The 17,114-nt window shown below is 35.8% G+C and overlaps 1 long non-coding RNA gene across 20 annotated transcripts in view; it reads left to right on the forward strand.

Annotated features, from left to right (window-relative positions):
- The window catches only part of LOC120598611 (uncharacterized), a 380,220-nt gene that overhangs the window by 338,167 nt on the left and 24,939 nt on the right, over positions 1–17,114 (forward strand). For 3 of the 20 annotated variants that reach the window (XR_005651650.1, XR_005651649.1, XR_005651658.1), the window contains one exon: positions 4,327–4,636. The exons of the other annotated variants lie outside the window; for them this stretch is intronic. This is a non-coding gene — a long non-coding RNA (uncharacterized LOC120598611). The remainder of the gene's footprint in view (positions 1–4,326; positions 4,637–17,114) is intronic. 20 annotated transcript variants of the gene reach the window in all.

The following is a 17,114-nucleotide window of genomic DNA, read 5'->3' on the forward strand; positions in this document are numbered from 1 at the left end:
TATGCATAATATAATTTAAAAACATATATTTGCCTTTTATAATCTAAATGAGGGTTAAATAAATCAATATGATTTACATATATGTAAATCAAGATATGTAAAGAATAGGATTTGATGTGTATAGGCATGTAAGTGTTAACTGAAGACATAAAAAAAAAATCTAAGTAATAGTGGATGAGATAAGGAGAGAAGGTTACTGGGAAGAACTTGTCAGGACAGGCTTTGAACAGAAGTGGACTCCAAAGACAGAATTAGTAAGGATGAGAATCTGAACTAAAATTATTATAGGTCAGAGAAGTCATTTTTAAGCAAATAATAGTAATAATAAAAAGCATAAAAACTTAAAACTAGTTTCATGAGTGGTGTGAATATTTGTGTGGGGACCAAGATATTTTTTGCAGTATACGTAGTAAAATATATTACAGCACAGATTAATTAATTTTCCTGTCTCTATCTTAACAATGGATTTCTACGCTGCCTCCAAACTTTGGATTTTAAAATTAATTTGATCAGATATTTTCAATGTTTTAGCCACCTGGCCAATATCTAAGTAAATATACTGACTTTGCTTCAAAAATTGTCTGTAATTATTAATGAGTCATTAGAAGACTAGACCATCTTTTGTTAAATTTATAAGAACTGGCACCCAAAATTTCAAGTGAAGCTTATTAGATTGAAAGCTACTTGAGGGTTACCATTGCATACTTTTTAAAGATCTTAGTAGTTTATTCAGCAAATGCCTACAACGTGCTAGGTATTGTATTGTGTGAATTTAAACATTATAGCTGTGAGGAGAAACGAGCTAGATGTGGAATAGGTGTGAGAAGAGTGTAGGTTTTACTACACCTCTGAAATTATGTTGATAGGTTTTATATATGAAAGCTTTACTATTGTTATCTTTCTTCAATTATTTTCAGTTATTTCACTGATTGTGGGATGGGGGCATAGAAAACTAAAGAAAATAGGTCTTAATTCGGATCCATAGCTGGTGGTTACACATGTAATTAATGGAAAGACTGTTCACTGGTATTTATTTTAGAACCAATCCCATCCCTGCCCAAGAAAATGGCAGTGCTGACAATTCACATTTTCAAACAGCCAGTTCATTTGGCTGCCATAAACTTGTGGCTGTAATAAGTTTATTTAATATTTTATACTGCATATGTAAGAATCAGAATTCATACAGGGCATAGAGTTTTATTTTCATTTGATAATAGTCCTCAGGTTTTGATACAGATTAAATGAAATTCATGGCATACACTCTGATATGAAATTGTATATATTTATCTTAAAATATATTTAATTTGCATTTCCCCAAACTTTTGAGACATTTCGGTAGCCTAATAGACACCACAAGTTAGTCCGTGAAGTCCATGGGTGGCTTCCATGCCACAGTCTGTGGAACTCCGAGATTTTCATAATTAACCAAAGTCTGGGATTCAGTTTTAAGTTGATCTTTGCCCAACCATTCAGTTCTTGAATGTAATTAAGTAGCCGAATTTTATTTTGGAGCATCCGGCATTAGTTCCTAGAAGCCATGCTACTAAAATCATTTGGTTTCTAAGCATTTCTTTATGGAAGGGATAATTTTCATAAGATAGCATTTTATTTAGGGGGGTTTCAGTTCAATATTCTATATAACATGATTCTCTCTATACAACATTCCCATGCCTTTGCCTGGCTGGTCCTTCATTTTCCAGATTTCAGCCTAAATAGCACTTCCTAAGAGGCCTTTCCTTAATTATCTATGTAGCATCTACCAGAACATTATCTACCTCAAATTATTTTAAACCATTGTACTATATTTATCATATATGATATCTAGCATTAACATATTTTTATTTTATTTATTCTCTTTATTTATTTAAATTTATTTTTATTATGGTGACATCGATTAACGAAATCCAGTGTTTCAGGTGTACGATTCAATAGTAAGGCATATTTATATTGCATTGTGTCTTTGCCACCCATAGTTAGATTTCTTTCTGTCATCATATATTTGACTCCTTACCCCATCTACTACCTCCCTCCCCAACACCCCCTACCCTCCGGTAACCACTAGTCTATTGTCCATGTCCATGAGTCTCTGTTTGTCCTGTTTGTTTGTTGCTTTAGGTTTATATCTCACATATAAGTGATATCATGTGGTTTTCAACTTTTTCTTTTTCTGTCTGGCTTATTTCATTTAGCGTGATTATCTCAAGGTTCATTCATGTTGTTGCCCCAAATATGTAGACACTGACACTTGCTCCTGTGGTTTTACTTTGCAATTGTTTATTAATGTTTTGAAATTGTTTCTCTTTTCCGACTCCAATGAATGTTAAAAAAGATTAATAAAAACAAAGTAATTTTTTTTTTATTTTCTTATCTGAATATGTAAGGTCAAAGAACTTAAATATCTAACTTTTTATATTTAGTTATATATTAAAGTTTATAAGATTTTCAAAAGAAGAAACTCTTCAAAGTCTCTGATATCTTTAAAGTATCCTCTTCTTTTTTCCTTTCTCTCAGTAGAAACTCAGAGAACTGCTAGTTCTCTGCTCTAGAACTCTAGGTATCTGCTTTCGATTGTCACACAGAACTCTCACATTCAACAGGTTCAAAAACGACCTCAGCAGATACCCTCCAGACTCCATCCCTAAGAACCCCTCCTCCGATGTGCCTTATATTGATCTTTGGTACCATCTTCCACAACTTCTGAGCCAAGATCCGAAGATGGTGTAGAATTCTCTTTCTCTCAGTCCACCACTTTTTAAATCACCATACTTATCTACATATATTTATATATATATATATATATATATATATATATATATATATATATATATATGTACCTGTCTATCTATAATACCTATCATAAAAAACCTATTTGTAGTTATCTGTCTTTATCTATCTATCTAATTATCTATCATCTATCTATCATATATTTTATCTGTTACTTCTATGTCTATTTTGTTCTTTAATAAAATTTAAGTCAACAAAATAAATAAAATAAAATTTAAATCTGTTCCTTCCTCTACATCCCTACTACCTTTACCACTTCCTGGGTTCAGGTCATTTTTTTGGTATGAGTTATTCATTTCAACCTTCTGTTTTGCTCCCTCCAGTTCATTCTACTACCCCAGAGTGATTTTTTTCTGTAAGTCTATCTCTTCTGCCTAAGCTCCCTCTATGGTTCCTGAATGCCTTCAGGATGAAAACTAACATCTTAGGATAATATACACAACTCTTCATGATATTACCCTTGCTACTTTTCAGTGTTATATTTTCCTTCTTCCCACTTTGAGCTTTAAATATAAAAATGCAGAACTGCTTATAATACCTGAATGTACTCCTTTCCCATGTCTCCTTATACATTCATTGCTTTTTCTCTGAAATGATCTTAATGCTTTACTTATTCCAGTTAACTACTGTGTGCCCTTCAAAATTTAGCTAAGCTGTAGTTTTGTCTAAAACGAGTTTTCAAGCCTCTCATTTTGGGTAACTGCTTCCTATTTCCATAGTGTTGTGAATATACCTGTCAGTATTTATTATTCCATATGTACTGCTTTTTTTTTTTTCCTGCTTTCCTCACAAGGCTATGAGCTTGTTTAAGAGAAGAAGTATGATCTTTATATAAATCTCTGGTATAGAGTATCGTGTCTGGCCCAAGTTTATGCTCAACATATGTAGATAATGAAAAAAATAGTCATAGAACCAAGAGAACATTGGCTTCTATTTGAAAAAAATTCTGCAACTAGGAAAAGGAGACGTAAAAGCGATTGGTACATAAAATTTTGTTTCAAATTCTGCTTTCTGTGTGTCAGGAAATGTTCTAAGTATTTTTCATGTATGAAAGTATTTTGTCAGTGCGATTACCCTACGAAATGAGAACTATTATTACCCATTTCCATATCAGGAAATTGAGTCACAGAGGAGTTTGTTTACCTAATATTATACATGTTCTTCGCCTGGGTTCTTTTGAAAGGAGTCTGAGGCAATAGTTTATGTGCTAAAATTTTATTAAGGAATGCAAAACCAAGGAGGCAGGAGTTAGGGAAAAAAGACCAAGACTAGGAAGGAGAGAGTCAGTATAAGGTAGCATTACTGAGCTGATCAGCACTCGGCATCAAGTTCAACTGGTCTGGATCTCTCAGAATTATTTTCTGAGAGGCTTTATGTTGAATACATCTCAGGACTGTCTAACCATTAGAGAAGAGAACAAAAGAAAGAGTATCCATGGGTTTACGTGTCCCATTAGAAATATTTTTCCAACATTTACTTCTGGATTGAGCAAGCACAGTTGTCAAAAGGATCCCCTGGTGTTTTATGATCTTTCATAAGCAGCATGCACCAGCGAGAAAGGCACAGGAGGCACTGCTGGGGAATGACTGAAGGTAGAGTTGATTTGCTTCCCTCTGAACCATCTGAAACCTGTGCAGAGACGATTGCTGCAGCAATGGCTTGGCTGGAATGGCAACCAAAGACCCTGGAGACAGTACAGCTGGAAGGATCCGAGGAGATGTATAAGAAAAGTGATGTGTCCTTCTAATAAATAGTGAAACCCTAATTCCAACTCTGGCAGTCTCACTTCAAGTCTTACAGTAAGTGATGCCCTTCGGCCTGGGCAGCAGTGGCCTTTGACTGCATAACTCAGGTAAATTGATGTTATAAATTTCATAAGGCACCTGCTTATTACCCTATTTTTGTTTAAGACAAAATATTTTCTGAAGTTGCAGAAATTTTATTGGGTAGTGCTAAAAATATTTCTAAAAGATTGTAGTTTTACTGGGTTTTATATATTGTCTTTTGGATAGATTTCCAATGAGAAGCTTGTAGGGAGGCAAAGGTAATAAAAAAGTTATATCATTTTTACCTCAAATGCTATCCCATCTCTACTTTTCCTTATTGAAGTTGTAGACTCTGGCCAATACTTTTCAAAGAGACACTGTTGATTTAATACTTAGTTTTTGTTTTTAAGATTTTTCCCTATCATTACAATTTTGGCATGTTATACTCAATAAAAATTGGAAGATTACAAAATATTCCATTCTTGATCTCCCTGAGAAGAACAAAGGGGAAGAAATGGCTACTATCTAATCATCTTGAGAGAGTACTCTTAGAGCAATTAAACCCATCTTCAACCACAAAGTATTTTAAAAACTTTCTTTTTCTTCCTAACAACTATATTTTTATCTGACTTCATCATAGAAATCTGCCATGATGCAAATTTAGATATTTTATATTTGCATATGGGAGCAATCCTTCTATTTTTAATCTTTTGTATATAGAAACTAAAACGAAACCCCCCATTTCTTCTTGGTTCTTACAAAATAATATTTGATTATTCAAAAACCCTATTTTTATTTACAGGTTATCAATTTATTATAACATATTCTCAGTTAACTTCAGAAATATAGAAGACAGATTTTAATATATCCTCTGAAGTTTTCTATAAGAAGTTTAGTATAGTTTAGGCCTATTCATCTGAGATAGTGAAGCCATTCATAGGCTAGAGTACTTTAAAAATAATCCAAATATTCATTCTCAAATATCTATGCAAATGAGACAAAAGATTAGCATAATGATTAAACATTCATAAAAAATCTGCTCTGCTTTTTATGGGGCATGGATACTCTTAATGTTAAATCCCGAAATCAGGTGTCTAGGCATGACAGATTTCTCAATGCCAAGCAACTCCATGTCTCAGAAGATGTTCTTCTGAACTTGACCTGAGCCAAATGCAATCAGCAAGACAGCTGGGAGGACAAACACACTGGTGAGGGTAGAGAATCTCTCACCCTTCTGGCTGAGTTTGTTCTATAACTCATACTTTCTACTACAATTATTTGAAAGTTGAGTAAGAAGTCATGACATCCAGACAACATATTTCTTACAAAACCCTCTTTGGTGCCAGAGGCTTATACAAACTTCCTACTCCAAGACAGATTGATGCTCATAATCATGATGATTTGTGACACTCACTTGACATCCTCAAGCTACAAATATTCAGGATATTTGGCCTAAAATAAAAACTTTTCAAAGTACATTAAATAATTTCTTTGGACAGGTTTTAAAGTAATGAAAGTCTAAAGTGTGTATGTATGTATTGTTATTTTTGCCGCTACTGCTGTTGCTCTATACATCTCATTTATTTTTGTTTGTAAAATAGTTTAACTTCTAATATTAATATTTACCTTAAATAGTTATTATTGCAGTTGTCTAAAGTGATTGCTTTATCTGTGGGGAAAAAGACCACAGACAAACAGATTGTGATTATATGTCCAAGAAATAGATTGTTCTTTACAAGAACACATTTTTGTGAGCTGGCAATCTCCTAAGGTCAAATGACTTTTAAAGACAAGTGGTGGGATTAAATGGCTGTGAAATATTTGGAATGCAAGTTGATACTTAGAAATTTGCAAATGGCAATTCTTTAGAAGGAACCAGATAAAATCAGAATATTTTACTGAGCTCAGAAGTAAAAGGGTAAACAATATAAAATGCAAAACACTCGAAGTGATATGTTTCTAGAGCCAAAGAGCAGTTTTAGTTGTAAGGAGCTTGTAGGATAGGACAATGCTCAACGGTGATAGGTTATTCATGTTGTGGTTTTCAATGTATGATAAATACAAAGCATTATCTAATCCAGAATATTTGGAACACCTCGGAATCTCTAGCTATTCCATCAAATATCATGGGTTATGGCCACACTGAAAATATCTGCCATATCTTCTATATCTCTGTGATTTGCACACAGTAAACCCCTCTGTTTATAGGGCCCCATACACATTTTTTCTCTCTGTCAATCTATTTTTCTCTCCCACTCCTCTCTACATCTATAACTTTCCATTTATACCCATGCCATCACTGGATGTGACTTTTAGTTCAAAAACTAACAATGGATTAATGACTTAACTGTAAGACATGAAACTGTAAAAGTCTTACAATAAAACATAGCAGAAAAGCTCCTTGACATTGGTTTTAGTAGTGATGTTTTTGAATATGACAGTGACAGCACAGGCAACCAAATAAGCCTACATCAAACTAAGAAGCTTGTGTACGGCAAAGAAAACAATCGATGAAATAAAAAAACATTTTCATTTGAGATACATTCTGTAAATGTATCTCATTTACAGAATAAGATAAAATATTTGCAAAGCATATATCTGATAATGGATTAATATCCAAAAAAAATATTTAAAAAACCCTACAACGCAATAGCAAAATAAATAAATAAATAGATTTTAAAAATGGGCAAAGATCTGAATAGACAGTTCTCCAAAGAAGATGTACAAATGTCCAAGAAGTATATGAAACTATGCTCAACTTCACTAATCATTAGGAAAATGCAAATCAAAACCACAATGAGGTATCACTCCACAATTTTTAGAATAGCTATTATTTTTTTTTAAAAAAAGATACATGTTGGTGAGGATGTGGATAAAAGATAACTCTGATAAACTTTTGATGGGTACAGTCATTATGAACATCAAAATGGAGGTTCCTCACAAAATTAAAAATAGAACAACAGTATGATCCAGCAATTCCACTTTTAGATATTTATTCAAAAGAATTGGAATCAGGATCTCAAAAGGATACCTGCACTTCAATGTTTATTGCAGCATTATTCACAATAGCCATGACATGAAAGCAAGTTAAATATTCATTGACAGATGACTAGATAAAGAAAACGTGGTATATGCCTACAGTGGAGTATTATCTAGCCTTAAAAAAGAAGTAAATCCTTCCATTTACAAAATATAAATAGACCTGGAGATTATTATACTAAGTGAAATGTGCTAGACACAGAAAGGCAAATACTATATGATCTCATTTACATGTGCAATCTAAAATAGTCAAACTATTGTATAGAAGCAGGGAGTAGAATGGTGGTAGCCAGGGGATGGGAGAAGGAGAAAATGAGGAGGTGATGGTCAAAGGGTACAAAGTTGTTCTGCTATGCAAAATAAATAAGTTCTGGATACCTACATGTACTTATAGCTAAAAGTACTGTGTTGTATATTTAAAATTTGCCAAGAGAGTAGATCTCATGTTAAGTGTTCTTATCACACACACACACACAGAAATAATGAAGGGAGTACGAGGAAATCTTGGAAGATGATGGATATGTTTATGGCCTTGATAGTGGTGTTTATAGAGACTGAATGATAGCAACATTAGGATGGGTTATGTATAGTAAAGAATAGCACTATTCCACCCACCTATCCACCTGCATGGCAAAGAAACCAAAATGTAATTAGTTTGAGGCATCCCTTTCTAGGAAGTTGAGTAATTGTTGTGTGGTTATAAAATACTGTGTCATCATACAATATTATATTTGAAAGATTAAATGCCTTATAAAATATGTAACATTAAATATTAAAAATATTAAATCTAATTTTTAAAGACCTTGTCTTCTTTTTCAAAGAGACAAAGAGGGCTGGCAATATGCACAGTAGTTTATATACTTTGCTGCTCTGAGATTCATTCAGTATTGAGTTACCATAAGATGATAATGAGTGCTACTCTGACAAAGGGATCTCCAAGGAAGGAGGCCAACTGAGTTTGACAAATCTCTCACTTTATGAACTAAGCAAACGTATTTCCGAGCTCATCTCTTGAAAATACAAGTATGATGATTACATCCCAAAACTATATACAGTGAAATGTTAATAGTTTGGGACTCACTGAATTAAACAACGCTTCTCTACTGAACTGCTTCTCGGAATGTTGAATCTCCATGGTGGAACACAATCTGAGAAGACTTTAGTGTACCAAATGTAACTCTGAGCTAGGAATAAGAATGTCTTAGATATTCACTAGTTCTGAAGCCTGGGCAAGCTATTTGATTTCTGGACTTCAATTAATAATAGCATCCCTGCCTGTTTCATGAGAATAGGTAAGAGGACCACAAGACCTAGAAAGTTAGGACTATTCATATCCATCATTATATGTCCATCATCAAGCATAGTGCTGATAAAGGTGAATAGTTGATGATTTTTTATAGGACATTTTAATAAAACAGCATTTATACATATATAATACTCCCATATAACTAGATAATTATAAAGTACTTGACGAGTATAAAATAGTGTCTCATAATATTAGAATGACTCATCTTAACTCGAACAAAATGTCTAAAGTTTTATCTCCTCTACTATTGTAATTTTGGGTGACTCAAGATTTTTTTTCCTTTTATGTAAAGAGTCATATAATTAGCCACTCCGAATAACTAGTATTAATGTCAAACGCTACATCAGCAATAAACTTGGAAGGAGAACAGTAGTAGAATATGAAAAAGTATAAGACATGAATGATAGGAAAATAATTATATTATAGAATATTAGTAGCATTGATCTTGTTTAGTTTGTCATGTTTCCATTTGCCTCAAAAACAATTACCAAAAAACAAGATGAAACGTATCTGTTGCATAACAGGTAATTGACAGTGATGTAACTATTTTAGGGTACTAAGAATGAATTGAGATAGTGACAGTAACAAAGCTCGAGGTGAAAAGAGGGTTCCTTAGGCCTGGGAGTTCTTCTAACATTGCTTCTCATTAGAAAAACTCTTTATGCTTTTCTCACTTCCTTCACTGCTACTCTATCCTCTCCTCTTCCACTAGCTGCTCAGAGAACACTTACACATTTATTTGAGCAGTTGCATTTCTCAAACAACATTTATTTCAATAATCTTGCTTTGTTTCTATTTTTAAAAAAGGAAAAATTATGGAAAAAAAAAGACATATGAGGCCTTACATTTCGAGTAAAATGTTTGAGCCAGTTAGAGGGTTTTTATAGGGAATCATCATTTCAACCTAAGTAAAACTACTTACTTAGTACTGTATATGATATTCCTGAGAACTTTTTGATTTGAACCAAATTATTGATTATGTTTATTACCAACTCAGGAGCAGTAGGCATTTATTCATATTTGTAAGGGCAGCATGCATTTACTCCAGAAATAAATCCCTAAATATCAGCCATGTTTACATTATACCCAAAGAGATATAATTGACTGATAATTTGTACAGAAACAAACAAAAAAAAAGTGTTTTAAAAACGAGAACACAAATTAACATCTGATTTCAAAGATACATTTATATTTCATTACTTCAAATAAATTATAATTCATGAGAATGGAAATTGAATATTGCAAAGAAAAGAGAAAATATCACATTGTTTTTTCTGGTCCAAAGCCGACATAGACTTGTGCAGCTGTGGAAAAAAAAAAAAAGGCTTTCAAAGACTCTCAACAGGCATGCTTCAATAAGACATCATACTGTTCTAGAAAATGCCTCAATAGAAAGGTCAATTTTTAAGAAATCACTCAAAGGAATAAGCCAAACTTAAAAGAAATTTGTCTGGGATCCTAGGTAACCTTACTTCACCCCTTCTGCGTTGATTCTGTTTCATGTCAGAGACACACTAGACAAGTGGATGTGAAAGAAAAGGGCAATTCGAGCTTTCTTGGCTGATCCATCACAGCCATTCTTAGCAATGTTTCCTCCATTGTTAACACTTCAAATAGAAACCATGATATAGATATTGCCAGTGAGAAATTTGGAAAACGTACCACATCAGTGACTTACGCTGCCCCAACCACTTCTACCCTCCCCCACAAGAGCTCATCAGAGCTTATTATTTAGATACTGTAAGAAAAGTTTTGAGCAAAATAAGAATCTCCTCCCTGCCTCATTGTTACCTTATTCAGTGGTATCCTGGCATTCTGCAACAAAATTTTGATAAATTTTGATTTGGCATTCCAACTCCAGGAATCATGTTAGAGAATTTTAAATAGAAGTCATTACCCCAGAGTGTTCAGGGTATTCGGGGTTTTCTTTCAATATTCCACTGTCTTCAGGTGCAGTAGGTGACAAACTAGAATTGAATGCTGAACACACATAATTCTGATTAAGTCAGTGCTGTTTCTACCACATCATGCTTCCCAGTATCACAATGATGATTTTTCTCTACATTATATATATATAGAATATTGGGTCATTAAACTATGACCTGTGTATGCATTATTTAATATACAGTGATAAAAACTCTCCACATTGTTTCAGGGCTACAGCTCTGCTCTTAGAGTTTGCAGATATGTACATATCAGGAATCTACATATCTATGTTTCAGATATCTACTCCCATCCTCATTCATTTCTATTCTCATTCAAGAAGGAAAACTAAGAGAATCTCGAAGTCCATTCTTCAAAGGCTAAATGAGGTGCCATACTGTGAAATTTTAACAAATTTTTAGTCACTCCCATTGGCTCTATTTTCTTCTTGAATCCAAACTAGCTAGTATACCACTCTCAGACAAATATTTCAAAACTTAACTTTCCTTGCTTAATCACTTGATGAAGCACCTGCCATGGATTCTCATTTCCTACCACATCAAGTTCACATATATCAGCCCGACTTCAGCTATCTGCATAAATAATGCAGCCACGACATATGTCCCACTCTTCTATAACAGCAATCTTTCTAAAAGAAAAACTCGTTCCCTGCCTTCTACCTTTATCAGTTGAATTTATTTCTTGATTTCACTTTTACTACCATCCCCCAACCTGGGTGTTCTTCTTTTTGTTCTTGAACTATTTAAGTAAAATTATTATTAATGACTCATGTTTTCTATGAAGACTTCTCTGAATATACCTGGAAATAGGAAAGAGCAGTTGTCTCTCTAACGTTACGATTTCACTCAGATGAGTAACGCATAGTTGGTGACTTTCTTGTCAGCTAAGGTTGTCATGACTGTTAGTCTTCTCTTTCTGTGTTTATGGTGACCTTTTCATGGGATCACATTTACCTAATAATTATGTTGTTTTCAGTGGCTACCATTGGTTATATAATTAAGAAGACCTCCATGTGTATTTTCTTTTAGCAAAGGTATGACTTATTTGAGAAGAAAAGTAGAAGGAAAACCTCTCTCGCTCTGCTCCTCTTCCCCCTTTCCCCTCCCTCCTCTTTCTATTTTTCTCTCTGAACTGCACAAATTTGGGGCCAGACAGACAAGAGCTATGTAATTTCATGGCTATGTAACTTCAGACTAGTTACTGACTAGTTACTGAAACCCCCTAATTCTCAGTTTCCTCCTCTAGATAATAAGAATAGCATCTAACTTATGCTTTATGTAAGAAGTAAGTAACATATTTGAGGCCATTAGACTGTTCCTGGAATATAGTAAGTACTCAATAATTGGTATTTTTTTCTAATCTAAGAGAGAGAATCAGTCTAATGACTAAAAGAATAAATCTTAAAAAACCTAAACCCGGCTCCAAATTCTAGCTCTATCATTTATTAATTTGCTAAGTTCTCTTACCCTCTGTGTTCCTTATTTTTCTCCTTTCAACATTTGGATGGTACTTTTTGCAGAGCATTGGGATTATTGAATGGGTTATAAAAATGTGACCAATATGTCAACAAGCATGATGTGTGTGCACTGTGATCACTGAATAATGTTTAATGGGGCAGTGGGAGAAGATATAACCTTCTCCTGTCCTTGGCATGAAAACTCAGACAGCTTCCTCTGCTTTTCCTCTCATTATTGGGTAAAAGGAGATCCAACTATTGCCTTACATCGAGAACACAGGCTCAATTCAGTCACCAGAATGTTTAGCCTGATATTATAGTGGAAAGTCCAATTCTGATTTAACAAGAAATTTACCCCTCAACCAGCAGGCACTTGTTTCATCCTAGGACTATAGTGGTGCAAGGGCTCTGGTACTTCTACCTTCCTGCTCGCTACCTCTCCCAGTCCTCAGCTGCATTTCAGGATTAAAGTTAGAGAGAGTGAGAAGAAATGATTCTTTGGTGACTTTATGCCTTCTGGTCTGGCAGATAGTTAAAGCTGGCAAGCTCTTTTAGAAGGCCATGCAAATAATTATAGCTGACCCTTTTCCTCATGGTTGTGTTAGGGAGCTTTTTGAATGTTCTCTTTAGCCAATTCTTCTCATGGTTCTCTTGGTCACCGTGGATACATTGTATTCTAGGGCCTTGACTCCTGCTTTAGCTACTCATCACCAGCTGAACATCCTTTCCCTGGAGTCTTCTCATGCCTCCAGAAGCCCCAAGATAGACCTTGGAAGACCTAAGATAATTCTACACGAGGGTTCTCTTCCAGATGGCCCACAGACAATTCTCACACATTATCCCTTGTTCCAACAAATTAGATCACTTCCTTTGATCCTCTATTCTGTCACCCTCTTAGATTATAGATTTCTAAGTACGAGTTGGATCTAAGCCATAGTCCACTGAAACTTTCTCGGGCATGAGTCAGATATCCATCCTTCTTGTCCCTCTTAAGTCTTTGTCCTCCCAGCCACAACAGGGAAAGGGAATTTATAGTAAGGGAATTGCTTTCTCTGAAGAGGTATCATCCCAAATTTTTCTCTCTTCCCCCTGTTTAGCACTTTAATCTGGCTGAAAGGTCAAAGACATACGAAACAGGTGATTATGGCCCTTGCAATGTAACCCTTCATATGTGGTGAGCAGGCTCTCTCATGCTTACTTAGTTATCCTAACATCTACCCTGCTATCTACCCTGTTGTACCTCAGTCAAAACTGAGAAGGAAGGAAAATTGAGGCCAAATCCTGTAATTGTTTACAAAGCACAGAGTAGTGCCTGGCACCAGTACTGGCTATGTAATTTTCTGGGCCAGAACAAAATAAATGCTGAGGTCCGCTTACTCACAAATTATTACAAATTTCAAAATGATGCTAACAGAGCATTAAATTGTCCATCTAAGTGTAGGGCCAGGTGTGACAGTGCAAGTTACGTGCCCATGAAAACTGCCCTAGAAAATAGATGGTATAAATAATTCTTGCTGTTAGTCCTTTGGTTCGTGTCTCACATAACTCCCCGTTGCTCAGAGGTGCCTGGATGATCCTAGCAGCACTGAGATCTTACTGATAATTCATTACCAAAGACCCCACTGCAGTATATTTGTGCACAGTTCAAAACCGATTTTATGCTGAAACAAAAACCAGTCAATTTAGATCAGAATACACTTTCTCAAAATTAACTGGCTGCTTCCCTGATAGGGAAATAGGGGTTCATTAATAGCCTTTCTAATTTATTTTTTCCACTACCATTTAGCTGAAGAAAGCAAAGATGTGTGAAAAGCATATAAAGAACTACTACCTGTTCTGGTAGCCCTTTTGTTTTTGCTTTGAGAAAATAATAAGAGAGCAAAAAGACAAAAACAAATAGTCCTATAATCAGGAATATTGAGGATGAAAGTACAATGTGCTATCCATCAAAGTGTCTAATGCGTGCCATTATTTCCATTAAAGTATTTTGTTTTGGGAGAAAATAAGACATTGCTTGGAAGGGGGCAGGTTGCCTTTCTAATTCAATGGCACGGAATCTAGCATCCCTGAGGTAGGGTTCAGCAGGAGCTCATGGAGTCAGCGTTGAGATGCAGACACTGCAGGTATCATCCATCTCCCTGACACATGCAGGGCCTCATTGTGTGGCTGCCAGACACAGTCGGCCGAGATGAGAATGTCACAGAATACAGAAAAGGAAGCCATGCCGTTGGGCTTGTTATTGCTCTTATCTATGAATAGCTCCATAAAGCAGCTCTGGAGAGCATTATTCTGAGATGAAGAAATGGAGATTCAGTCCACGGCCATCATAACCAATGCAGGCAGTCAAGGAAACTCTCTGTGTTAGCAGGGATGAGGGGGCTGCATTTTTTTTCAAATAGTATTTCCGATGCAGATGCTGAGTCAGATCAGCTGCCTCTGGAGATTGATGATATTCCTGCCTCTCCCATTTCTCTAACGGCAAGCCAAAATGACAAAGAGTGCCCAATAGGAAAGACATCACTCAGTCATCATTGGAAAAAGCAATTAAAATGGCAGTGTGTGTGTAGATGGGAGCAGAATACAGGGCAAGAAACATGAATGACATCATGTCTGAGTCTTCCTCACTGGTTGAAAAAGAAAACAACAGGAAGAAAAATATAGCGAGTCATCTAGAACAGGCAAACCTTACCAGGAAAAGGATTTTGTGAAGACAACATAGTAAAAAGGGATAGCATACGGTCGTTTGAGAATCTAAGACAAGGAAATGGTTTAGGTCAGTCTCACATGAGGAGCATTTGGGTCTAGGTCAAACCCGTACCTTTCACACCTCACTGTCAAATGCGATGATTAGAGGGTTTACTGCTATGCTTTGAGATATATGATTTGACCTGTGACCTTTAAATCTGCATAATGTTGATACTATGTAAGAATCTTCAACTCTTGCTGCCCACTCACCCCCCACTTTATCTTTTAAGCAGGACTTCTTTTAGGAAAGAGGGCAATTAGTGAAAAATCTATCAGAAGGCGCCTCAACCTGTCCTCCTGTCTCCAGCCAGAAACTCTCTGGAAGAAGGCCATGTAATTCTCATTGTTAGGCCACGGCCTATTTTTCCAGGCTGTTGTATAAGACAAATCCATTGCTCATTCCTCATAGCCTCTCTACAAAGGAGAAAAGCAGACAGATCTTCCCAAACTCAGACAGAATATTGTGCACAGCCAAGTGGGCTGAAAAAGTATGCTGCCAAATTGGCTAGCATGGCTCCATGTACCGCTGTCTTTCCAGAGTTTCAGCAACAACAACAAAGATGCTGACCTCCGATAAATGGAAGAGAGAACTCATATGCTTCTATTTGGACAGAATGAGGACTCTAAAAAGCAGGCAAGAGTTGTTGCTATTAAACCTCGGTACTCTTCAGAAGTATCACAGCGAGGTCTGGTAACCAACATTTAAAAAAAAAAAATCTAAAATGAAAATGTCATGTCAGATAAATGAATATTGAAATGGCCTACATCATCAACACATACAGGACAAGTCATTTACACAGAAAGGTCCTAGGTCAAGTTCTGTTGCTAAAGCATTATCAGCATTCCTCATAAGCACAATATGATCATTATAATCTTAATAAATAATAATAGCCACTTTTTATGAGTTGACTAAGTTTCGGTCATTACAGTAAGCCCTTTGCATGACTTATCTTTCTAACTCTAACCACAACCCTGAAATTATTCCAATTTTTCAGATGAGAGCACTGAAGTTTAGAGAAGTTCAGATACTTGCTCCAACTAATAGTGGCAGAGTCAGAACTCAGTGTCAGGATGGTCTGATGCAAATGTTTTCTACTGCGAAACTGCATTCCATGTACTACAGCTGCCCTTAAAATGAACAATTATGGGTGTTTCGTCCTCACTGGTGTCATTAGTACTTATGGTGTGCAGAGTAATGAACTACTGTGACATGATATTGTTGCCCTCAGAGAATTAAAAATTCTGAAGAGAATCTTCTACACGTGAATTTGCTCTTGAGGGGAAAATATCTTTGACATTGTCAACAGTTAGAGAAGACTGGAACAGAATCACAGCCCTTTAGGTATTTTTAGGTATTTCCTTGCCACTCTAGTTAGTAGTTGATCTCTCTCTCTCTCCCTCTCTCTCTCTCTCATTTGTTTGATCACTACATTCCTTATGCCCATGCTACACAGTGTGAAGGCTGACGCCCATCTGCCCTCTTTTCTCATAGACCAACAGCAAGGCATTCATACTGTAGGGACCCAGTGGCTGCAGGGCCTCTGGTGGTGGCCAGGAGATTGGAAACTCTACAGCCTCAAAACGCTTCATCAAGCCATTCAGCCAGTGGCATTTCGCATAATGCTACATGATTAAAGACCATGAAGGTTAAACATTCTAACCAGACACATATGTCTAGCAATGGTCTTTTGAAAACTCCCATTCTGAGGAACCATCTGGACATTCCAGGTGATCTCCATGCCTACTGATGGGGGTCTCCTCCATCATACATAATAGTTTGTATAATCCAGCAGAGAGCGTATTTGATGGCCCCTTTTGTTTTAGTTTCTTTAAGAAGGGAGCCAAAGGTTGACTTCACTTTCATCAAAAGAATATTGCTGTACATAAATAAGAATGACTTGGCTCTGAAAGAGTATCAGAATTTAGAACCTGCTCCTGAGTAGTGTAAGGATTTAGATTCTAATTAAGACTATGAAGACTAAGAAATAACTCAGAGAATGGAGGCTGAAAGTACAGAGGGATAAGTTTCGGTGGGACCCAAGGAATAACCTTCTAACAGCAAGCGCAGGATAGG

Source organism: Pteropus medius, unplaced genomic scaffold (genome assembly GCF_902729225.1).
Source record: "Pteropus medius unplaced genomic scaffold, Ma_sr-lr_union100, whole genome shotgun sequence".
NCBI lineage: Eukaryota > Metazoa > Chordata > Mammalia > Chiroptera > Pteropodidae > Pteropus > Pteropus medius.